Source organism: Gallus gallus, chromosome 2 (assembly GCF_016699485.2).
Source record: "Gallus gallus isolate bGalGal1 chromosome 2, bGalGal1.mat.broiler.GRCg7b, whole genome shotgun sequence".
Classification (NCBI taxonomy): Eukaryota; Metazoa; Chordata; class Aves; order Galliformes; family Phasianidae; genus Gallus; species Gallus gallus.
The window spans coordinates 99,362,089-99,385,744 of record NC_052533.1 but is presented as its reverse complement, the minus strand read 5'-3'; the positions used below and the strand labels follow the sequence as shown (position 1 = coordinate 99,385,744).

The 23,656-nt window shown below is 38.4% G+C and overlaps 1 long non-coding RNA gene across 1 annotated transcript; it reads right to left on the bottom strand.

Annotated features, from left to right (window-relative positions):
- Positions 1-556: 556 nt before the first annotated feature.
- LOC107052698 lies at positions 557-13,438 on the bottom strand. Its single transcript, XR_001465352.4, has 4 exons — positions 13,337-13,438; positions 13,115-13,205; positions 12,210-12,349; positions 557-10,932 (listed from the first exon to the last, which is right to left on the bottom strand). It is a non-coding gene; the product is annotated as an uncharacterized LOC107052698 (long non-coding RNA).
- Positions 13,439-23,656: the final 10,218 nt, after the last annotated feature.

The window sequence follows — 23,656 nt, the reverse complement described above, 5'->3', positions numbered from 1 at the left end:
GGGTTATTTTTAAACTGGAATTTTAAATATTGATGGGATGGAAGATGATGTCACAAGAATCAATGAACCTGGGAATAAGGAAATGATCTCAGAATTTCTCACAGGAAATGCAATTACTTAATTCTTTCTTTGTGAGGAAGGGATGAAGAAATCTTCAAAATGGGGTGATGATATAGAAGTAAGGAAGAGTCTTAGCCTTAGTTTATAGCAATTGACTGCTCTTCAGGATGTCTCTGGAAGCTGTAGAAAATTAAAAATCTGCTGAAAGACACAGGATCATTTCTAATAGGTGTGTAAGGTCTTTGTTTCATTTGGCTGCCCAAGAAGAACACAACAAGCTTGAGCACCTTGTTTAGGTACATGAGTAAATATAAGGTCTCCTTAAGTTCCAGATGAGCTGATGAGAAGGTCCAGCTGCTGCAAGTAGGAGCTGAAGAAACCAGACTGGTTCAGCAGTCAACCAGTTTGACCATGGACAGTGGTGAACAGGCCATCACAGAATCATTACCATGAAACAGAACAGCTTTTTGTACTTAGATTTCTCCAACCTGTGTATGGAGACCAGAAAAATAATAATCAGTCCATTCAGGTTTGAAACATGATATTCTGAGTTCCCGTGCTCATCTGTTTCCTCTAGCAGTCATAACATGCTTCTAACACTCATAGATCTCTGTTAAAACAAGAATTATAAGTAATCCTCAGGTTCAGGAGTTTCATTCAGTGTCTTGACAAAATTAAAGCGAATGTGTTTTTTCCCACAGCATTGCTTCTGTTCTGCTTCTGTTTTGTTTTTTAGCCATCCCCTGAAGCATCAGCAGCTGACCACCTCTGAAGACACACTGAAGAGCTGGGTGGCCAGTGCTTTGAGAAATCACAGAGAATTCATGTAACAACTTTTAATATTTCCAGCAGTATATTTTGCCTGCTTTGATCTTATTATTTTAATTGAGAGCTTAATATGTGAACATCTAAGTAAACCCTGGTGGGAGACAGTAAGTATTTTTTCTGTGATTGCTGAAAGCATCTTACTCAATACTTCCACTGTTTTGGCTACTTCCTCTGCTTTTCCTACTGGTTTTGATTCTGTTCAGTGTAGAAAAGGCTGATGTAAAAATCTCTATTCTTGTCAGGCAAAATTTTCATTTTTCTTCAATTCTTTTCTGATTTGCTGCAGTGATCTCATCAATCAGGGCACTGACCGTGGGATCTTATTTATGTTCTTTCACTGTGAATATGGTGCCATTTAAATTCTATTTGTAGGGGTTATTTTGGAACATGTTTACAAATTTATTGGTTACGGCATAAAAGAGTGCTTTTGTACTTTTTTTTTTAATTTATATTCAGTGAAATCTATATTACACATTGCCATCTTGATGAATGGTTTAGGAAATCCATGTGTATGCATATTTCTGTCAGTTGTGTGACTGCTTATTACAAAAAGAATTAAATCACAGCTAAATTACCACCTGTATTTACTGGCAGCGTGTTATAAGAATTATTGCTCAGCTTCACTGTCCAGGTAGCCTTCCTACAAACTAGTAACCAAGTGTATCTGTCCTTTTAATGTAGTTGCAATTTATTTTCTGAATTCATTAATCAAAAAAGCCTTGCTCAACAGTATAAAAATAAAATAAGACAAAATAAAATAAAATATATCCACATCCCTCTCAGTTCATATAATACAGTATTGACAAGAAACAGGAATCAGATTTTACCTTATTACGGGCACAAAAATATTTTTGCAGCTTTATTCATAGAGAAAGGATCTAAGAAGGAACCAAATGCAGATCTGATATTAACCTGCTCTTTATTTGAACTCCTTCAACACACATGGCATCAAGGGATGCCATCTGATGTGAGATAAGAACACTGGGAGAGCTCTGAAACCTCTATTTGAGACCTTACTTTAAATGCATAATCCTGGAGTTACTGCACTTTAAGTTTTACACTGGGACAAAGAAGGATCTGGACAGGCTGGATATCTGGGCTGAAGCCAATGGGATGAGGTTCAACAAGACCAAATGCCGGGTCCTGCACTTTGGCCACAACAACCGCAGGCAACGCTACAGGACTGGGGCAGAGTTGCTGAAAGACTGTGTAGAGGAAATAGACCTGGGGGTATTGATTGATGCTGGTGTTCTATACATATGGACATTCATGCACAGCTATTCTGAGGAGCGTGTACTGCAGTTTCTTTGTGTGGTATAATCAGAAATGTGATATCTGCTGCAATTCTGCTAAAAGAAAAATCATTTCTCTATCAGTAAAGGAAATTTTACTTACATCTGGTAGTGTCAAAAACAGGTTACATCTCTTCAATGCTTCTTTTCTAGAGATGCCTGAACACCTCTAGCGACCTTCTGAATTGCAGTCGTAGAGGTGCTCAATGTAATAATGCTAATAGTATTTTAAAAGAAAAAAGATTCCACTGCTGAGGGAGTCTTTCACTGAAATGTTGTATATTTTGTAAATGCACTTCTCTGCTGTCTTTTCTTGCACATTTGGTCACATGCCTCTTGGTAAGTTGTCTTCCGTATGAATACTAATACTTGGGAGAGAAGAATGGAATGCCTGCACAACTACAATATTTATCCTTCATTTGCAAACACTGTTCATTAGGCTGGCGTATGAATGTGTAATTTCAAAGATTTTGTGTTGATAGTACTTGAGAGGCTACTGGTTGCTTGGAGTTGTATAGTATCTTGGAGGAAAACAGCCATGTCTTACAAAACACCTAGTGAGAAATGGGAAGTGCTGGAGTGGCGACTGAAAGCAGTGCATGATTGATTGAGGTTTGTTCTGAGAGTAAAAGAAGATTAGTAAATAGAACGATGGTGTCTCAGCACAGTCATCACAACTGATTCTGATGCAGCAAATGTGAATTTGACCAAAATTATTTAAAGTTCACACTCCCAAAGATGTTTAATCACCTAAAAGTACAGGATTTTTGCATTTTCATGGGAGCATTCATTAAGCAACAAATATTAAACACAAGGAAATTAGAATAGGAAAAAGAAAACACCTCTGGGTACCCTCTGTATAACTAGGGTGCATCTGCAGCCTGTATTACATAATTCTCTGAGGAATTGCCATGAGTTCTCAGTAGTGCAGCTACATACCAGGAGTTCTCTGAAGCTGTGTGGAAGTACAAATCTAATAACATATTCCATCACAGGAAGAAAAATGGTAAGTGTCGTTTCATTATCCTTTTATTTCACATTCATTTTCTTTCATCAGTAAAAACAACTCATAATAGCAACGACTATTTCATGCTTCTTAATAAAGCATGAAGGATGTTTCTTTGGATTATATAATTAAAAGTATCTTCAAACACATTCAAAAGAGGCCAGCGTTATTTAACCAATTAGATCATAATATCTGTCCCCAACTGCCAGGATGGATCTTGATGCATCGCTTGCTTCTCTGCTTAAGTTATGACCAGTGCCAGTGCAATGCTTTGGGAAAAGAGAGAGGAATATTTTTAACCACCTGGAAACTTTCATCTATCTGTTGTCAGATGAGAACTTAGCAAGGACAAAACTAATTGCTTCTTCCAGTTTTGGGCTACATAGCTCTTATGCAGACCGTGCCTGTAAGAATGGACATGCGCAGAGTAGCTCTGCACAGCCCAGGCCGTTACATGACCAATAATGTCATAGCTGCTTCCCAGACCCCACCAAGCTTGTCTTCATGGCTACATCTCTCCAAATGGAACAGCTGGATAGACAGACTCTGCCACTTCAATCTCATGTTGGGATTTACTGTGGTGGAAGAGGGGCATGGACAAGGCAGTTTCAAATTTGGTGGCTTAGTAGCAGAGCAGATGTGATGGTGAAAGCATTGGCAGCTTCTGAGATGCAAATTTTCATTAATGAATGATTCTTCTGACCATTAGGCCTCCTCTGTGTTATTTAGGTCATGACAAAGATTTGAGAGCCAAAGGCCTGTGCTGCAGTCAACATCAGGGCCCATCATTTCTGAGCAACACTGGGCACCAGAGGTCCCTGCAAGGCAGAGAGGATGGCAGAAGATGAACAAGCCTTCTGGCTAGCCATGGTAGCTTACCTGAAAGCCTTTCACCAAGTGTGCTCCCGGGGATTAAACCAGACACCTGAGTAGTTTGACACCAACTCAGCCTAAACATCAAACATAAATCCTTTGCAGATTTAGAGATATGGAAAAAAAAAAATGTCAATCTGTAGGCTTTCAAGTTTTCAAAAACAGAGGCTCTATTTGTACATTAATTAAGTGAATGCTAGAAGGATTATATGTGAAAGGATCACCAAGAACCACAGTCCATTCCTGTAGCCACTAGCTACTATGTTTGTACCATGGTCATACAACCACATCCCAAGGGACTCAGTACTGAAGCTCGAAACCTCCTCTGTAGTAATTCCCAGGCACCCAGTTCAGCAGGGAAATCCAAGAGTTTTTACCCAGGTAAAACAGAATGTTTGATGGTAATACAAGCTTCTATGTTTTGAAATTCCTTTGGGCACAGATGAGGAGATATGCAGAGAATATATTGCAGATGGTGTAACGTGTGTGCCACTGACAGTGTTTTCCTTCCTCTCTTTTTGATGTTTTTCTGTTTGCAATGATAGATCACAGCAGTTCTTAATTCTTTCAAGAACTGTAAGGAACAGAATAAACAACAATCGTTTGGAAAGGAAACAAGAATTGTATGTGATTCCTGTCTGTTACAGGTTGCACGTTGCATTATAATATATATATATATAACATAATGTGATATTATATAAATACAACTGCAGATGCTCTTTCTTTGTTTTTCATGTACTGTTTAGATAAATATTCTTTGCTTTTGCAAATGTCTTAGAAGATTTTGTATTCATTGATTTTTGTCCACTTGTAAAAAACATGTTAGAGCTGATATAAGAACCTGTAGTTGCACTGTCTGGCTTTTTTTTTTTTTTTTTTCCATAAAGTCCCAAAGGACTTCTCATAAAGGGAAAAAAGCTGGCAGTGCCTCCTAGCAGCAGCTAACTTCTCAAAGCCTAATCTCCTATAGCAGCACTAATTACAAGACAAGACTGAATTTTCACTTTTTTTAAAAGGACATATTTGAAGAAGCTCATGAAACATATAAGAGAAAAAGAATAGGAATAAACATACAAAGAGGACAATGTAACAGAAGAAGACATAAACACAAAGCAAAGGATCCTCTCACTGCAATTTTTCTGGGGCTCCTGCCCACAGAATCTTATGCTTTTTCAACTTTAGTTGTGTTGAAATTCCTTTGGGCACAAATGAGAAGATATGCAAATTTTTACCAAGTTTTCTTACTCAGCAAAGAACTATTTCACATTTCAGTGCAACTTCCAACTCATCTGTCCTTCTGTCACCTACAGGTAAGCTGTAAATCGGCATTTATAGCAGGAATAAATCAGAGAAATAGCATATCTGAGATATGCATTTTGATACAGAGCACTCAACAGAATACCAAACGTTTATGAATGTGCATAGTCTACTAAAAGTCCTCGAATAAGGAATATATTAAGGAAATGATCAGTTAGGCCAGAGGATGCCCTTTCAGCACTCCTGCTGTAATAGTTGCATGGTCCATAAGTATAATGCTCACAACTGTGTTTATCTCCTGATTTACGCCCACCACCACTACCAACCTGTAGGGGTAATGAGATAAGTTTACATTTATTTCTGACATTTCACTTCTGCCCATACTCTGTAAGCAAACAACAGACCACCAAAATAGCTTATTTTTTATATAAATGACTACAGAGGGCTCAGAACTTCCTTGCCTTGCTGTGTAGCTTTGAAATGAATCCTACATGTTAACTCTCGTTCTTCTCAGATCTTGTTGTCTCAGAAGAATTTATTGCTGAGGGGCCAGGTGTGATGACAAACACCTGCAAACTAGGAGCTAGTTAAAAGCTAATAAAAAGCAACTCACAGTGAGGAAATACCTTTATTTAGGTAAACTCACATGGCTTTTTTAGTGTAGTGGTTCTGTCTCTTTAATCTATGGTGAAGCAAAGACGTTCGTTTAAAAATTAGAAGGATTAAATAAGTTGTCATTTAATGCTGCCTTTAACAGAACAAAGCCTTCATCTGTGATACAGTTATTTGAATTAATAGAAACTTGAACATTTTTGAATTAGTAAATTAATGAATAATCGATCATTATATATATCAGTGGCTCTTAGTTGTTTAATCTGGATCGAACATTTAGACTAGTTTTAAAAGGGTATGAAAGACACCAAGAAAGTGTTAATTAGGTGGAACTTCAGTGATGTTAAAATGGCTGTGAACTTTAAGACCAGAACACATCTACCACCACTAGATGGCATTGATTCAGCATCCAAACCTAAAGATAAACTTCAGATTTATCAGAACTAAACCCTATTTCAGTGAATGCACAAATATTAAATGCACTCATAACCATTGCTACTTTTCTTTAAGTGTACTCTCTTCACTCTACAATGTTATGTTTTTTCCATCTGTATCTATGGCATATGCGCTGTCAACCAGCTTTGTTGCTGTTTGCTGTTGATATATATTTTTAAAGGTGATGTTAGAAAAAATTAATTCTGGTGCTATGAAATCAGAGCTACTTCCTTATGGAGTTTTCAAAACATTCAAGATTATCAGGATCTATGTCCAAATCCAGCATAGAATATGACGAACTTTGCCAGCAACTGCAGGAGGTTGTGTTCTTTAACATCTTTATCAGTGACACCAATGATGGAATTGACTGCACCCTCAGCAAGTTTACTGATGACACCAAGAGGAGTGGTGTGGTTGACACGGTGGAAGGAAGGGATGTCATTCAAAGGTACCTCAGTGGACTTAAAAGGTGGGCCCCGGGTGAATTTAATGAGGTTCAACACAGCAAAGTGCAAGGTTTTTCACTTGGGTCAGAGGAATCCCAAGCATATATACAGGCTGGAAGGAACATTCCTTGAGACTAGCCCTGAAGAGAAGGACCCGGGGGTCCTGGTGGATGAAAAACTGAACATGAGCCAGCAGTGTGCTCTTGCAGCTCAGAAAGCAAATGGTATCCTGGGCTCCACCAGAAGAGGGGTGGCCAGCAAGGACAGGGAGGTGATTGTCCCTCTCTACTCTGCCCTCATGAGGCCCCATCTTGAGTACTGCATCCAGGTCTGTAGCCCCCAATACAAGAAAGACAAAGAGCTGTTGAGGAGGGTCCAGAGAAGGGCCAGAAAGATGACCAGAGGGCTGGAGCACCTCCCTGGTGAAGACAGGCTGAGGGAGCTGGGCTTGTTCAGCCTGAAGAAAAGAAGGATGTGGGGGTGACCTCATTGCAGCCTTTCAGTACCTAAAGGGAACCTATAAACAGGAGTGGAGTCAACTCTTTGAAAGGGTAGATAACAGCAGGACAAGGGGAAATGGTTTTAAGTTGAAAGAGGGAAGAATTAGTTTGGATGTCAGGGGGAAGCTCTTTAATATGAGAGTGGTGAGGTGCTGGAACAGGCTGCCCAGAGAGGTTATGGATTCCCCATCCCCAGAGGTGTTCAAGGCCAGGTTGGATAGGGCCTTGGGCAGCTTGGTCTAGTATCAAATGTGGAGGTTGGTTGGCCCTGCCTGTGGCAGGGGTGGCTCATGATCCTTGAGGTCCCTTCCAATCTGGGCCATTATGTGATTCTGTGGAGGCTGGAGTTTCAGCATCAGTAGTTCCAAGAGCTGCTGCTCTGTCTGTATTACTGAGCCTCAGATTTCAACAACCACAGGCTGCCTTTGTCACCACAGGATTACTTTACATGAGCTAGAAGAGGCTTCTCTATACAAGGTGCAAGAACTGGGGCTTTAATCCCAACCTTTTCTGCCTTTCCCACTCACATGCTGGGAGAGTATCACTGTTCCTACAGCTGCTTCCTCTGTGAGGTCTGACATGAAGGAAGAACTTACATTTATTCTGCTCATTCCCTGTCTCATGTTTAAGGTGTGAAACTAAAATGCCTGTTGCCCACAGCATTCCTGATTTCACTTTTGGTCAGTAGTCACGCACCTTGGTTGGGGGGTAATGGAAAAGAGAATAGTGTCCTTTTTCTTCAGCTACACTGGGAGAACACCCTGGAAAGACCTACCTGAAAGGTGATGGTGACTACATAACAAACTGGATATAATTATTTCCCACACTGTCTGCATTTTTGATCCCTATACCACTTTGCATAGCCACCTTGAGGTTTTATTCCTTCTGCTTGGGACTGGAACAGCATGAACCACTCATCCAGAGTAACAGGATGGCACTCATTCAGGATGCTCTTTGACCGTCAGTGCTGAAGGCATGGGCATACCAAGTGTCCACATAGATGTGCACATAGCACAACTCAATATATAACCCACAGTTACTCTTACTACCCTCCCAGACCTCTATGCCTTCTTTTGTCCTTTCCTGTGTGCTGGGATGTGCTGTATCAGCATTGATCAGGAGACAACATGGGGTTGAGCTGTCAGCCAAAGAAAATGTTGCTGATTAGCAGTAACACTGTGTGGTGCAGGAGAAGGAGGGAGAAATGGAGGTAGGCAGAGGAATTTTTTCTGCTTCACTTGAAGCTGTGAGGGGAGAGGGAATATGTGGGGAAAGGAAACATGATAAAGTCTATGTCAGCTGCTGCAGTATGGGAGAATGAAACTGCGTAACATTTTCTAGCCTTGTTCCTCTCCCCAAAACTCCTTTTCAGCAATTAGAAGAAATGATTCATCTGAGCAAGTATGAAGATGCTCTGAGTTATCCTAGTATTACAAGGTCAAAGTTTTTTGGATGGCCAAGAATCACTTTTAGTCATGGCTTGGTCATGAAGAAGAGTAAGCCCCACTTGTATTCAATGAAACTAAGAATGAGACCTACAGGAGAACAAATGTGCCTAGTCAGCATCTCCAAATCCACACAGTTTTATATCTGTTTCTCTACAAGAGGAAAGCATCCTAAACCTTTGGTAATTGTGGGACAATGTAGCTAACTCACGTTTAGACTACATCAGGATTCAAAAAAAGACCTGGATGGTTCAAACTGTTTTTTCTTTCTCAGACCACTCTTACCAGATTTCATCTTAAAAAAAAAAAAAAAAAAAAAAAAAAAAAAAAAAAAAAAAACAACTTGAGATCCAGGAGGCCGAAAGCAGAGCAGATAAACACCTGTATCCTGTGAATAGTAAGGAAGTTGGAGTGCCTTCCTGTTGTAGGAAAGATTTGGTTTCAGGTCACTTTTCTGAGGACCTCATCCCTCTTCCCCTTGCTGAGGACCACAAGTTACCACTTTTGTTTGTAGCTTTTGCCTTTGGTGTCTAAATCAATTTGAAAATGGACTGCAATGTTTGTCAGTGTACTGCTCAAATGTCTTTGCAAACCAGATACTTAAAGTAGTATTAGTTGCAGTAGTTTTATGGGATTATTTTCAAAGAACTTTGATCTTATTTTCCAAAACGTCTCTAGAGTGACTTTTAGAGTTTTATTGTCTCAGAAAACCATTCCTTTGTTATCATACTAGTCTCTTCTACAAAGACAACATAATCCCAGCTCATAAATTCTGCCAATAATGAAACCTGAATTTATGACAGATTACAGGCACATGGGATGAGTGGATAGGCTGGACAGATGATCCCAGTTGCTAAAACTTGCTTAAATGTTCAAATGAGGTGTTAGAAACATAGAAAGAAGAGCTGTCAGATCTTGCAAGGTCTCAGTGTGGCTCCTTGGAAGTCCACAGTCAAGCCTTTTGATAATCAGTAGGTGTTGCATGACATACATTCATTTCTGGATTTCCAGCTGTGTGTTATTTGCAGGATCGTATGCGAAGGTTGATCCCTGTCTTAAGCAAGAAGCACTGAATATATGGCAGAAAGACACTACCCTGTATGTTACATTTCTTAACTAAACTCTGCGTGGGGGAAAAAAATGCTTACTGACATACAATTTTCATGGCTTGCTATCTAACAATGAATCTCAACTGTTTAGAAAGTGTTTGTTCTTTTTTTACTGTGAATAAGAGAGATGACTGAGAATTTTTTTCAGCTCACATTCACTATCAACCATAATATTCCCTGGACAATGTTATGATATGGACTTATTTTTAACAGAGTGCTTTGTTTCTCCCTGAATAGAGATTGACTTGATTGCACCTGATGAATCTGTTTGAACATAATATAATCTTTCTTGATGACAGCACTTCCATAATCCAGTTTGTTTGCAACCAGAGCCTAAGCTAAATGACTTTCAGGGGGCATTTAGCAATATTTCAGTCATTTCTCTGGTGTCCTTCAGCCTGTATTGCTTAATCTATTTACAAAAATTTCAGTCAGATCAGTATGGATTGTTACTGCCTCTCCTCCAATTGGTCTGAGCCTTTTATTAGGGGGGTTTGTCAACTGGTGTGTTGTATGGCAAAGAATATGCAAACGATAGCCCTGTTGTTATTACTTCCAACAGTTATGAGTTCTTCTTAGGTTCGATATTGTAGTTAATCCCCACCAGCATTTTATACATCTTGCTGATGAGATTTCCTTTTATAAGATTAGTTATATTGAAGGCTGGTCATTGAACACATCCTCAAGCCACTTTCCATACTATACATACTTTCCATTTTGTATGGATCTTCCAATCTGGAAGTAAACGATTGCTACAAGAGGAACTGGAGCTGTAGGCGAACTCATGAGACTGACTTGTAAGCCTCTAGAGTAGTACTGTGAAACCTCATACAGTCACTTAACTATAAAAAGGGTTAGTGGAAGTGAGAAGTCATCTGGCTGAGAGGCATCTCAAAGATAGTGTAGGAAATTCAAACTAAAAAAAGGTGTAGGTTGAGGATATACTCTTCTTGGGCTCCTTCTGAAGAAAACTTCTGCTATACAATGCTGAAGCTCAGACACGCTTGTATGAAACTTGCTCCAGTGTCTAGCAGCTTGGATCCGTGCACCCCTACAAAATTCAGTGGTTCTTTTAGTCGAAGGGGGAAAAAAAAGCAAAAGTTAATGGTGTCTGAATCAACTCCATGTATCTGTCTTGCTGTGTTGCTCACCGCCCCCCCCCCCCACTATAATGACAATGATCACTTTCAGGATGCCTTTATAAGCCATCTGCCCTCATGGCCTGGGGCATTAACACCCCATTCACAGGCTAACTGGAAAGGTTGGTGCCACAACACAATCTGTAGTAAAGCCCAACAATACAGACAGCAAAAAGAAAAGCACAGTTTATGCTCAGAGACTTCACCTGTGCAGGATGTTTCCTGGTTCAGCATATCCAGTACAGAGAAGCCCATGGGTATTATGGGTATTTTAAACTCCTTTACACTTCAAAACCAGCTGGCAGCACCTGAACTGATTTTCAGATATGATGCCTGACCCACATGAAATCCTCACTGTGCCATGAACCACTGGCACTGGTCCCCATGCAGAGGACCACTCTAGCCACTTACTTAAGCAGATTACCAGTGGTGTGCCCCAACACCATTTACCCATAGGCAAGAAGAATATAGACCCAATTTGTTTCATACTTACCTAATCTAGAGCTGAGTATTCACCAGCTAAAGATACAGAGCATTAGAATTAAAGCTTGAGTTTATTCCTCCCACAGCTTAAAAAAATGCTTATGTTACCAACACCAAACAGCTGTAAACATTTCACCTTTTGTGGAATACAGTGATGAAAAGTTCATTTTCAGGGGTATAAAAAAGGAGCAGCTACTCTTGTGTTTCCTGCACGTAAATGCTCGTTAATAGCCTCCAGAGCTCTGGAACCCAATGCCACTGCACAAATGTTTTATTTCAGTATGAAAATGAAGTTTCCTTTTAGACTGGTGTAAATAGCACCCATAAAACTAGTGAACATTTGTCATGACACAGATGTGATTCCAGCTCCTGCCATAAGATAATTAGATTTAATGCACAAATGCAGGAAGCAATATTACATGGAGACGCTTGCAGTGTATCTCTGAGGATGCTTTCATAATTCAGCAGAGGAAGTAAAGCCAATTAAGCCTCTCTAATGAATGTATACCAAGGACTGCAGAAGAAATCACAAAGATATCTGCATGATTAAGATACTTTTGCCTTCCCATTGTGCAAGTCATACAGGAGGCATTGTATTCAAATTATCTGTTCTTCCTTTCAGAAAATCAGCATGTCCTAAGAAATGGGAAGAGGACTGAAGGAAAGAAAAACTGTGCCATCACTGAAGACGTTTGAAGATAAACGCTGATTCAGTCATACTTACCATATTTTCTTGAAAGATGAGCTCTCCTGGGGCAACATAAGTGTCTTGTTTTTCTAAATGCTGTTCACTTGTGTTGAATGCTGCAGAATGTCCGACATCTGCCCCTCTCTTCCTGAGACTAATCACAGCCCTCCCACGCTCTGCCAACAAAAATCCTGTTTTTTTTTTTCCCCATGTATTTCAGCATCTACAGTATCTGTCGCTTTGAAAACCTTTACCTCAGGCTGTTTTTTCTTCTTTGTGCTTTGGCATTGAAATTGTTATTGTTTTTTATGAGCTATTGAGTTCATGGCTACAAAATAAACAGACATATTTTGTGAAGAGGCATTATTAATTTTAAATTCCCACGTTCTTTGCCAGCTGTGAGCTTTTTGCTTTCAAGTAAGGAAGCAATAAATAAATAAAAAAGAAATAATAATAATTAAAATAAGACCACCTCACCTTTTAACCTAAGGGAGACTATATACCTCTTTCTCAGGATCGGTTTTACAAACAGTGATTTTTTTTTTTTAATTGAAAATGTTACTTTACCTGATTGTCATTCATTTTCTACAGATATTTTAAATATTTTTCTTTTTTCTGCCATAAAAAAGCAGCATATTTAAGGTTGCAGGTCTGTCTGCATCTGAAATCCAGTTCGTTTATGGTTCTGAGGACAGCACAATAAAGTTAACTGACTGATGTCATAGCAGCATTTAATGTTCTCTGGACTAAAAATACAGATAATGTTTTTTAAGTAGAGTGGTTGAATAATTCATGATTTAGGGGATGTGCGGGGCAAGGGAACACTCCACAAAAATTATGATGCAGGATGTAGCCAATAGGAAAGCAAATTGGAAATTTTTCAAATGTCAGAGGAAAAAAAATTAAGTAAAACAAGTTCAGAAGGATTTGGCAAGACTCACCCATCATGCAGGAGTGCATATATTTGGCAACGTAGAAGACAGGCGCCAGATGCAAAAGCAATTTGATGAAAGTTACTGTTTTCTGTTGTCACTGAATATAAAACAAGGCAAGAGGGTGAAGAAATAAGAAAGCTAGTAAGAGTTTCAGCTTACATGAAGACAGCATGAAGACATACATATAGCCTGTATACATTCAATTTAAACCATGTCACTTTAAATTACCTTGTATTAAGCTGTCTTTAATGCTCATTCTGTAAAAATGCAGCTTTCTGGTCTAAGGAGTCTTTCTCTTAGACTATGATTCTTTTCTATCCTGTTGCCTGTGGTAAAAAGGCTGCCCCTTCAAAACATCATGTGGTTCCTGGGCATGTCCGAGACATCTTAAAAAGGTATTACACAAAATGCAGACTTGCTCATAATACAGTTATTTTCTGCTACAACCTACCATCATCTGTCCTTCACACTGCCTCTGTAAAGCAAACCAACTTCATACACACTAATTCAAGAAAAATCTTCCTGCAGAAATAATTGCTAGGAACAATATGAAGCACTCCTATTCTATGCAATTTCAGTAACATCTCTGTTTGCTTGGGCTTTACAAGATATGGTGGTTTTGGTGTGGTAACAGGTTACATTTTTTTTTTTTTAAATCTTCCAGCTGTGTAAACAGCATGTATCAGTACTGCTACCAAACATAACATGGATATATTGTGAAAGAACATGACAGAAAATTTTATGTAGTGGCATATATACATGTCATAGGATTCTGCTCAACAATTGTACTTTTCATGACAGGTGGCAGAGCAACATCATGAATTATAGCAGTAATAAGAAACTGTCAGTGAAATTTGTAAATTTTGAGACAGATATCTATACAAAAGTCTAGTGTTATAGCACTGGAACATATGTGCTTTTTCAGTAAGCTAATAGCTAAGAGACGTGCACTGAAAAAATGTCATTTCATCTTCAGTGAATGAGTGAATTTGGCATTTTCTGGTTATTGGATTTCCTTACTTATTAATTTTGATTGAAAAGATAATTTTCTCAAATTATACTCTGTGCATTCATGCTTTTCAGCTTCAGGTACATGTTGAAATTCATTTATTTTTTTAATATGGAATGAAATTGTACTGAATTGGAATGTCGTAAAATCTTTTCTAAAAAGACACCCACAGCCCCCCTAAATGTGCTCCCAAATTTTCTGCCTTTTTCTAAAAATACTACACTTCCAGATAGAATTATTTTTAGGCTCCTTAAGGGTCAAAACAATTGTTGGTAACTTTGAGAAAGCTATGAATATCTTTTTTTTTTCCTTCTTTTTTAACCATAGAATAAAATAAACCAATTAAACCATGAAATGAGGGCTTGTAAATGTATATAATATACAGGATATTCATCTAAAAAATGCCTGCCACTGATGGAGTGTTGTACTTTCGCTGTCTGTAGTAATTTCTCTTGTTGTTCTGACAAGCTTAATCTTCTCACATCTGATAAGGGAGCAATATCAGAAAAGATAGGCATCAAGAAATATAGCCAATTAAAGAAAACTATATGAAAACGTTCAATTTAGCTGTCTGTTGTCGGGCTGATAGCAGTTAATTTACTGTCTATGTGCTACAAAGCAGATAACAACACATCCTGTGCAGCCTGATGCATTTTTGGGGCAGAATCCAAGAGGTTGTCACTGCTAAAGAATGTGCCCTTTTCAGAACTGCCAACAAAACAAGAGATGCACCGAAGACCCTTGAACATGTAAACAAATATGATAGTGTTTTTGTAGAGATCTAGGGGAGGATCCTGGCTGCTTACAACACTGTTTATTGGTAGTGCTGTGTTGGAGTCATGGATAGAATTAGTTACAGAGCTTAGCTTCAGATGCCTACCCTATTTCTCTTCTTAGACAAACAGAAGAAGTTGTGGTGGGAATAAAAAAAAAAACGCCCATCAAGGTAGTTAATGGAGAGCATCCTTGTGGACTAACAAAGGTTTATTCCTTTTTGTACAAAGAATGACTAAAGTAAATGTATCTGAAACTCCTGAAGTATTGTTATTTTGAGCCTTTTTACTTGGATGATTTTACAAATGTCATTTACTGAATTAATTTTGGAAGAGTAATAAAATTACATATCAAACTAAGTAACTCTTTTTAGGTAAAGACTGAGAACTAGAAAATTTTCTGTAATTCCTAGAATCATAGATTCATAGTCACATACTGCCCTGAGTTGGAAGGAACCCCCAAGAATCATCAAGTCCAACTCCTGCCTCCACACAGAACCACCTGAAATCCAAACCCAAAGAGTACTGCCCAAGCACTCCTGTAATTTCAAGGGGTTAGGGCCATGACCACTGCCCTGAGGAATCTGTTCCAGTGCACAACCAACCTTTATGTGAAGAACCATTTCTTAATACCCAACTTCACCCTCTCCTGATGCAGCACCAAGACTTTTCCTTGCGTCTCACTGAATAGTATTTGTAATTGGATCGATGTCCATCCTTACCAATGTCTGTAAGGAATGCTGTCTCCTACTTTAACTGGACTAATGCAGTTATTATCAACTTTTTATTGACTTGGAAGTGAATTCACCATGAACATATATAATGTTGAAACGTATGCATTGATTCTCACATTAATTTTGTCTTAACCATATAAAGAATTTATTTATGTACCCAACCAGACAGTAGATAATGTGACCTCATCCAGACTTCCTGGCTGAAGCTAACACTAAATTATGTCCAGTGAGAAGGCAACTTGGCATTAGCAGGCTATATGTACAGATGATCATGGGATAATACTTGCACATACATTCCTGCTTGGCTTATCAGTACACATGCTGCCAGCTTTATTGGATATTGCACGGTACAGTGACAGTTTCAACACAGTGCTTTGGTATCATGAGATTACTTGCACATTCAGAACTTCAAGTGGACGCTGGTTTTAGCACATTACCTCTATAGTATAAACAACAGCTTCTAGATCTCAATTAGAGCCTGCAGACAACCTGCAGAGCAGGTTTAGGTAAAATATCCTTGCTCAAAAGTGGACACTTTCTAAAATACAAAACTATCAGTAATCAAAAAGATTTCCTTTGTAAGACCCTCTTTGTACACTAGAATATGAATATCTTTTTGCTCATCCTTGTTGCTGCCACATGGTTCCAAAAAAAGTATGGCTTTCATATTACTTTTTGCCTAGTTACTCTGTTCTGTAATTGCCTACCTAGCTTCTCTCTGTGAGGTGTTGCTTATTTTATAAGTGTGAAGGGAATACATTACTTCCAAATTCGAGGTGAATCATTTTTATTTTACAAAGCCCTGCATGCAACATCACTGAGCCAGGTTTTCACTAGGTTTTAATCATCATGCTGTCTTGATACAGAAAGACAGCTTAAATAATCCTCTTTTCCCTTCTTTCATCTAACCACTTACTCCATTATTTTCTTTTATCACTAGAATGCCTGATTTATTGTTATTGTCAACTCTCCTCTCTTCACCTCTTCTTAATAGATCTTTCCATTGGATTCTGTCAATTCCCCCTCTGTTGTCACCTGTATGGTTATTCACATCTTCTCACACCTACTATAACTTGATATTTCAAATCCTTATTCTGTAGTCTTCTATTCAGTCCAAACAAAGCATTACAGCCAAAAATCATTGCTTCTTATTTATCTACAAAGGTATGGTTTGTTCTTCACGGCCCTTTATTTTTTTACCTTACTTTCAATGCTTTCCTTCACTCTGACTTCTGACTCCATTTTCTCTTCTCCTTAGGGTAAATCCTCTTCTTCACAGAGATTTCAGCTCTGCTATGCTGCCCTGATAGGTAATATTGTGGCGCCTAGAAGTAATAATGAATGAGGGTTACACCTTTTCAGAGGTATAAAAGTGTTTCAGGGTCAACATAGTGAAAGAAGGTGACATTGACCACTCAGAACACAGTGGGACAGAGAGGAAGACTCGTGAACGAGATGCAACTCATCCAAAAACTGCACATGCAGGAGTCTGCATTTTTGCATATTAATATATTTGTATGTATCTGTAGTTCTTTCCCTATTGGTCTGTATGGTGAGTTGTTTTGTTTTTTTGCTTCCCCCCCCCCCCCCCCCCCCCCCCCCTTATGTATCTCAATCTAAAGAATAATTTGAGGTTTGTGCTCCACGGCTAGAGTTTTTCAGGAGTATAACTGAATATTGCTGAAGATAGAATGTTTGCAAAGCAGTCCTGGAGTCTCATAGCCCACTATTTAAAACCAGGCTCTAAGACACACACACAAAAAAAGGTGACCTAGTTGTAATTTTTGTACAACATTTGAAATAAAATGCATTAATAAAGCTCTGAGGAAAAGGAAAATACCTTTGGGGTTTCTTAGAAACTTAGGATAACAGAAAACTGACAGAAAGAGAGTTTCCTGATTTAAGGTACAGAGCTATTGAATCTGCCTTAAAAGATACCTCACATTGAAAAAGTATGTGAGGGCTAAAGAAATTATGGTTCTGTGTTATCATATTATATGGAATACTAATAATACTGACAGCTTATGAATGTGTTTATTTTCACACATGGCTGCACATATGTACAGATTAATGCTATTCAGATTTGGCCTTTGTTGCTTTGTTACTTATAGAAATTGATTCTGAGTTTTTTTATACTCAATATTTCAAATATGGGACCTGAGGGAAATACTGAATCATAGTCTGAAAAAAAATAATTTTTGTCTGTCAAATTATAGGTTTTACTTCAATTTTGTTGAGCTTAGTTCACGTTAGTGTTACAAAGATATGATTGTTTATATCTCTCATCTAGCGTGTATTGGAAAATTGGCAACACTACCCTGTAATTCATCACTTGTTCTGAGTCAGGGGACAATGCTTCTTGAATTACAGGGCAAAGGATTACATTGAGTCATAAAAGTAAAATATTGCATCCCTAGGACCTGAATCAACTAAGTAAAAAAGACCTCATACAAACTTTGCAGAAATATACAGCAGAGTGGTTTCTCAGACGTTAAATGGTATTAAAGTATTTCTTCTCTTATCGGTTTCAGATTGACATCATTTTGCTCAGTCAACTGATGAGTCACGATTAGAAACATCCACGGTGGAAAACAAGGCTTTCTGAGAGCACAGTGCTCAAAGATAAGAAACGTAACTTAGGTATTTTTGATATTTTTGACATGAAGTGACAGTGTGACTACACTCAACTCCACAGAGTGGAAGTACTAGGGGTTAGTAAGCAACAATGATAGTACTTCTCAAAAATTATCAAATAATTAAATGATATTTGTATTACATAACAATTTTGCATCTGTAAAGTGGCTAATGCTTCATGTAATGCTATAATGGGATTAAAAATACCACGATAATAGCAAGGTGGCTAAGTGTTTGGCTACAACAAATGAGAACAAACCCAAATGCAACAGCTGCAGGAAAAAAAAAAAAAAACTCTGCTCACCTTGAGAATGCCTTAGGTAGGCAGGGAACCCCAGCAAGCGATACCCTTGCCTTCACCACCAACCCTTAAGTGAAGTCTGGGAAGGGGTGGATCCTGGCTCCACCCCTTCCTGTCACTCAGGTGCACTGCATGTGCCTGAGTTCCCTTGCGTTGACCCTGCCTTCCCATCAGGTGCTCAATCACTGGTTCAAGCTGTGACTTAGCATTTCCACTACAAGGAGCCTACATAGTTATCCCATTCAAGACCAATTATTTGGCCATAGTGATAACAATAATAATAATACAACCACAAAAAAAAAAAAAAAAAAAAAAGTGTAATACTTGTAACTCAACCCATTGCATCATATCATTTTATGAAGTTTGAAAATATTCTGTATTTCCAAGGGAGGTGCATGTTTAGACGTAGCAAACAGCCCATCCTGAGCCTTGTATTTTCTGTCTGGCCACGGGTGACTATCTGTTTCTGGGAAAACAGGACATATTACAGACCTGAATCTGCTGGAAGAAATGCCAGTTCCTCAGAACATTTGAATTTTAGCCTTATGCATATTCCACAATTCAATCTTGGTTGTTGATTGTTTGGAGAAAAGAACAATCATTCTGCAATATCATCTAGCAAATCAACATTAGGTGCTAGAAAATATTAAGAGTTATAATGAATTAAGACTCTGAGGTATGAATAATTGTAATTCAGGTTAATGGTGATTATGACTCAGGAAATGTGTATTCCAGGCGCATTGTTGGTTCTCTGTTTAATGATGTCTATGACAATAGAAACTATATTATTACCCTGATAGCTCTCGCAAACATAACAAGAATCTCACCTCTGGCAAAGAAATTATGTATCTCCTGTTTCTCATATAGTTCCTTTTTAGCTGAAGAGAAAAGCTTAGTTCTAGCCTAATTTTATTTGCTCTGACTTTCGCTTCTGAGAAGAAATAGAAATTGCAAGACCTGAGGTATTTTTTTCCTGTGAACATGGATGATATTTTGCTTCATATTTCATGTGTGTAGTGTGTAGGGAATCCAGCATCCTCTCTATCAGCATGCAAAGCAAGGTTTTTTGTTTATTTTTCCCTCTTTCTCCTTGCAAGGCTGAGACTAAAGGATAGCAATATTAAAAAAAAAAAAAAAAATCCCTTGGATTTCATTCTACAGCATTATTTCAACACATCCAGTCATGTACTTGAAATCTTCACCCATACCTGATATTCTCGGGAATTCTTTATGAACTATGGGATCATATGCTAGCTCCCTACAGCTCTGTGTTGCTCCCAACGGTGATTTTTTGACCCTCTGTTAGGAATTTGCTAGACTTCGCTGGACCTGCAGCTATTATCACAGTTTTAGCAACCTCATTCTTTGAGCTAGACATTTAAGTGACGAAGATATCAGCCACTTGGGAAGAGCAGTGACCTCTGTGTTCACATATCTAAGTGGCTCAGTGCATAATAAAACACTTTACTTTCAACCCTTCCCCCCCCCTCCATGCACTTCCTCTCTCTCAAGTGCCAATGAGGGCACCTCTGAGGTAGCAAGTCTCTAGCTTGCATTAAAGCAGTTCAGTCTCCTGTCACTAATGGAATAGAAACAGCCAAGCATAGGCCCCTTCTGTTCTGTCACAAAAGCACAGGCAGTGAGTATGCTGGTAGAAATTACCATAATCGCATATTGCTGAGCCAAGAATAACAGAAACTCTCCCTTTTACATCACATCTGACTTTAATATAAGCAGCTCATGTTTCTATGGGGATTATACATTGTTTAGTCTCCAGCAGAAAGCTGATCTTTAAGTAAACAGTAACCATAAAATGTCAATCAGTTTTGTAATAAAATAGTGCGTGACAAGTCAGATCAGGAAATTCAGTGTTACTTATTAAGAATACCAGTCTACTTTTTCATGATTCCTCTTGCTCATAAAGTGGTAATTGAATTAAATGTGTTGTTCCATCACAAATGATCACCAGTAAATGCAAGAAGTAGAAGCTGCATCAAATTAAAGGCCATAAGTTTCCCAAATATAGGTACACTTAAATGTAAGTGTAAGAGTTCACTGACATGCTTTTATGAGAGCACATAATCATTTCCACAGGTAAACAGCACTGAAATATGTCTGCAAAATATTTTGCCACTCTAGATCCTATGAACTTAGGATAAAACAGCTAATCAGAGAGCTATTTCGTAACACTCACCATTACTCAATACAAATCAAATCCCAGCTGGTCTTTAACAGTATTCTAAGAGTTTCTCTCCCTTCTTGACTCCAATGAGAGCAAGAGGCTTTGAACACAGACAATGGTCATTGCAGCTGTGGGGCTGTGGATGCAAGCGTGGGCAAAGCAGGTTAGAAGGAAGGCAGGTGGGAAAATCATTAGTTCTAAGTCCAAGGACATTGTGTGGGCAGTAGGAAAAGGGCTGATCGTCAAAAGGAGGCGAAAGAGCAAGGTCTCAACCTGGCATGGATTTTATCATAAAAGCATTAATGACAAGCCATTTTACCCATAGCGTTCTTTTTTAGTACTTTCCTGCTTAACGCTGAAGGGTTCACATCTCTCACACCTATGCAATAAATAAATAAACAAACAAATAAATAAAAATTGATATATTATTTCAGCCTACTGGTCTCTGTGTGCACCAGTTAGACTAGTAAAATCTTAAATTCCTATTCAGCCTACTTTATTTAGGGAAGTCCCTACAAAATCTCCCAGCAAAAAAACTGTGCAGTTGTCAATATAAGTTACATCACTGCTAGACGACCTTGTCACAAGGGTAGAAACAAAACTGCCCTCATTGGTACTGTGGCCATAGGTAAGGAGGAAGCACTTAGATGGAGGGGAGAGGGACAGCAAGAGGTCAGACCTCGTCTGGCCAACAGTTGAACTCATATACTAGAAAAAGAGCCAAATCATCCAGCTGCTTATAGATGAGAATAAAGCTGAGCAACTGCCTCAGTGGGACCCAAAATATTCCTGCAACATTATTATTTAGCATAGATCATATTTACAGGGCCCATGAACTCATGATTTACAGGTGGTAGGAGAATGAGGAGCACCAGAGGATTTGCCACAGGTAAGCGATAATTTTTGGCAGAGAACATATATTTTGTTTGAGCTCCAATAATAGAGGACAGAGCTCCTGTTAGTATATTCTCCTAGCAGGTAATGGGGCATTCAGAATTATTTCTGCAATCCATGCAGAACACGGGAATATCCTGATTTTAAGAAACTTATATAAGGCAAAAGGATGCGTCTCTATATCTTAAATTCTGAAGCTTGTGAAAGTTGTAAAAATAAAATGGAACTTCTCATTTTCAGGTGTCAGGATGCAGCTCTACTTAGGTCTCTCACTGAAGCTACTCCAGATCCATGTTGCTTTCCTCACTCCCTCTGAGGCATGAGTAATCCTCCCTGCAAAATATTCTTTGCATTCAAAAAAAAAAAAAAAAAAAAAACCAACTATTTTTACTAAAGATTTTCCTTGATGGAATAAACTATCCTCAGTGCAACTCTCTGAATGCTGCATTTTAAATGGCTTTTGGAGCGTGTCTTTTCACAGTAGTGTCTTCAGCTTTGCAACATAAAATTAAAACTTGTCAAACATTACTAAAATTACAAATTAGGTACATTGGGTTCAGTGGCACTCAGGAGGCCAACGCTGCTGTCTGTAACTTCCGAAATTAAGCCAGGAAGGAAATCTGCAGTTTCACCCTCAGAGAGAGCAAGACAGTCTCATGTTGTGTCTGTGTCTTGGAAATGAGAGTCAGAATGTTACGGGACTGTGCTGAAAAGAAATTAAACCTCACATATAGATCATTCTCCCAAAGAGAGCATCTTTTTACTTTATAGAAAATCTTGCAGTTAAATGCAGACTGAAACACTTCTGAGCTAAACAACTCCTCACTACTGAAACTCCATCACATGAAGTGACCACCTACCTACAGACTATTTAAATGATTAATTGCTACACAGACTTTATGGGGGCTTACATGAGTAGATATGTTTGGAAGAAGTATTATCACGTAAAAGGATATGTAGAAGATTGTACTATTTATTAGCAAATTAATATACACTATTTTATGCAATTACAATGCAATTCATATAATGCAAATGGTAAAATTTTATAGCTTATGAATGCTAGTATCAGCTTTCATTTCACATTCCGTTTTTGCAGAGGTCTCTGCAGTATGAAGGTGTTGCAAATAGGAACATGGGGTAGAATTTCCACTTCAAGTAGGAGCTATTAAATTCTTTATGGAACTGCTCTGCAATTGTTTTTCACTTCAGAACTATTGGTCAGTGAAGGAGAACACTAATGTTTTACTTTGTTGAATGAGAGACTGAGGTAATCATGTTGCATGGTTTATCAAGACTGACATACTATCATTCATTCATCATCTCATCATTGCTCAATACTATTTGTCAACAATTCTCATCTAGGAGATTGTGCAAATGGGACATATGGAATTTGCTATGACTGTGAAGACTATTTTAAGCTTTGCTACTGCATTGCCAAGTATCTTTAGTGTGACACCTTCGCCAGTTGATACCTCCTGTGAAACACTAAACTGAAAAACATGCTCAATCATTTATATTATTCCAGTTCAACTTTATCTAGGATCTCTTTGCATGAGAAACTCACAGGTCAGCCATTTTCCCCATGAACTTTTTGTGGCAAAAAAAAAAAAAAAGTCTTCGAGGCTTTCTGAAGATAAAATGGCTGAGAAATTTATTTCACCTGGTAGAAACTGACATTTGCTTTCTAACAGTTCCTCAGATGAAAGTAACCTATTTTCAGCTGTCCAGCTAGAAATGTACCTGCTTGGTGATACATGTGGTCTAAGTCACTCTGTTAAGAAGTCTTGGCACAACTGACATATGAAAACTTTTTTGAAGTCAGTACTTGTTGTGTAGACATGCTTCTTGGTTCCAGAAAACTTGTCATCCCGATTGGTGTGGCAGAAAACCAGCATTTCTATCAATCTTTCTGTATACCTTCACCTAATACATAAGGAAGTTATTATGTTCTACTAGCAGAGTACTGGCAAAAGAGCCTTAAAAAGCATTTGACCTCACAATTATTTGTCTCAAAAGAATAT